This window comes from Protomyctophum bolini (genome assembly GCF_963924005.1).
Source record: "Protomyctophum bolini genome assembly, chromosome: 2".
NCBI classification, from domain to species: Eukaryota; Metazoa; Chordata; class Actinopteri; order Myctophiformes; family Myctophidae; genus Protomyctophum; species Protomyctophum bolini.
Window position 1 is genome coordinate 2060512 of NC_137863.1, and position 2500 is coordinate 2063011.

Here is a 2500-nt window from a genome sequence, read left to right on the forward strand (position 1 = left end):
CTCTATGTGTATCAGCAGGTCATCTCGAAAACGCATGCAATGTTTTAATCTCACACACACACACACACCACACACACACACACACGCACACACACCACACACACACACACACACACACGTGTGACCTTAATACCATCTTTCCTGTCTGTCTCTAGGAGATTGCTGCGTATCTCATCACTTTTGAGAAAACACGATGAGTGGCTGACGACATCGCCGAAAAACCAGGTGAGCACGCGCCTACACGCGCACACACGCACACACACATACACACACACACACACACGCACGCACGCACACACACACCGCACACACACATACATGGCGGCAGTGTGTTGCACACTGTCATGGAAATTAAGATATAAACATTTAATAATACTCCTTTATGAAAGAGTATCTTCTCTAAAGTTATACAGTCTGATATTATCTCTATCTGTCACACCCCTGTAGTGCTGTTTTGTTTTATAATGTTATACTGTCCCCATTTGTTATATTGGCTCAAAAGTACTGAGGCTATGTTTGGGGGTTTGGTTGTTGTGGGAGTCAAAGCTATAAAGGCTGTCACCCTTTTTGTGACTCTGGGAGTCAGACTGGGGGTTTTCCATACATGAACAGGTCATGTAAGTCTTGTCTTCTTACTCGCGTAAAATCCTTATACTTCATAACTCTGAATTCTTCTGTTGCCTCATTATCATTTTTATGAATTGTCCTTTTGAGCATGTGTCCTACATTACAGTCCTTACATTACGGAACGGGAGACATGTAGTTCATGACTGAGGCTATACTGCTGCTTATCATGATTTCAACCTAAATGGCATATTGGCATAATGTATCAACAAGGAGAGGATGATATAAAAACAAGTCAATTAATTACCAGCTGCATTATTATTATTATCTGTGGGTCTGCTGCTGACGATATGCCACTTTTTATAGCTGTGCTCCGCTGTTATGCTCAAATTAGTGGGCCAGAGGGCTTAAAGAAAGAAAGAAGTAGTCTCTGTGACTTTAGGGGCCTGATCTGCATTTCAATGATGTTCCTATAGAAGCTTTTATTTATTGTCCTGTCACTTATGGTGTTTGTGAATCACCTGCCCAGTCGGCATCAGTCACTTCAATTCAGTTCAATTCAATTCAATTCAAAGGGCTTTATTGGCATGAGAAAACATACATTTACATTGCCAAAGCAGAAAGAACAATACAACAATACAGCAATACAATCAAAACAAAAATTATGTACATTTGAAGGTCAGAATCTTCAATAGATCAAATTCTATGTGTACCAAGATCACTGGATGCAGGTATAGTGCAGGAATATACACAATGATTAGTCTTTAGGGTGGTTGTGTTCCATTTGATATCCTTCTCCTATCACAGCAACTCACAAATCTTGCTGCTGTGTTTGCACATTGTTGTACTTCTCCCAGCAGATATGGGAGTTGTGGTTGTGATCTGTGGGAAGTATGTGTCTCTGATGTCTTGGTACAATGGACAGATGGTTAGGAAGTGTAGCTCGGTCTTCACTTCATTTAGTGTGCAGTGGGTGCATAGTCTTAACCTGACGCTGCCAGATCAAGAAGCTTGCTACACAAATTTGTTTCACAGCTTATTGGGATCTGGATCGCGGAAGCAAATTCGATGACGGGGCTGTTCCTTTTTTTCAAGATACTTGGTAGATGATTGGATGGGACCGTCTGTCTATCACCGTTGTGGGCGTGCAAACACAACCAATCATATCGACGTGTCTATATAGCTTCACATCCGGTTTCGCACATATCCCGCCCTTAGCTCACGCTGATTGGTTCGGTACGGAACGGATCGGTGTTAGCTGAACTCCCTGAGAGATCCCAGATGGAAGCTGTGTTGGGGAACATGCCCAATACCGCCCCCATCTGGCAGCGTCAGGTTAGCATAGTCTGTCTTCTCAGTCACGTGATGTGACATACTGGCCGTTATCACCTGATGAAGGCCGTTCGTTCACGGCCGAAACGTTGGGTCTTATTCATGGTGTTTTGAATAAAAAGCAAACACCTTATTGGAGGAAACCTGTCATGTGCGGACTCTCCTCTCTTCACTATAGAAGCTTTGTCATTGGTCGTGAAAAAAAAAAAACCCCGGTCGCAATGACTAACCAATCAGGAAGCAGATCGACAGGCAAATCGACCAATGACAAAGCTTCTAGGAAAATCTTTGAATGCAGATTGTGGCCCCTATAGATGTGTCACAAAAAAAAAGTCATTACAATTTTGACATATTATTACTAGTAAACTATAGTTTTCCTGTGATTGTAGTAAAAGTACAACAATATACAGTACCTCCAATATGTAAAAGTACAGACAATGTGAAATACTTCATTACATGTAATCTTGTCAATGGATCGTTGCCGCTCATCGATTGGCTGTTGCTGCCGCGCGGCTCCAGCCAATCGGCAGCGAGCGAGGCAGCGGTGTTATTGAGCAGCAGTTAGACATAATCCCATTTACACACGCACATGAGCGCACACGCA

At 42.7% G+C, this 2500-nt stretch overlaps 1 pseudogene across 1 annotated transcript in view; it reads left to right on the forward strand.

Annotated features, from left to right (window-relative positions):
- The window catches only part of LOC308326098 (calmodulin-binding transcription activator 1-like), a 120215-nt pseudogene that overhangs the window by 66020 nt on the left and 51695 nt on the right, over positions 1-2500 (forward strand). The window contains exon 4 of the transcript in view: positions 156-225. The product of the transcript in view is annotated as a calmodulin-binding transcription activator 1-like (transcript). The remainder of the gene's footprint in view (positions 1-155; positions 226-2500) is intronic.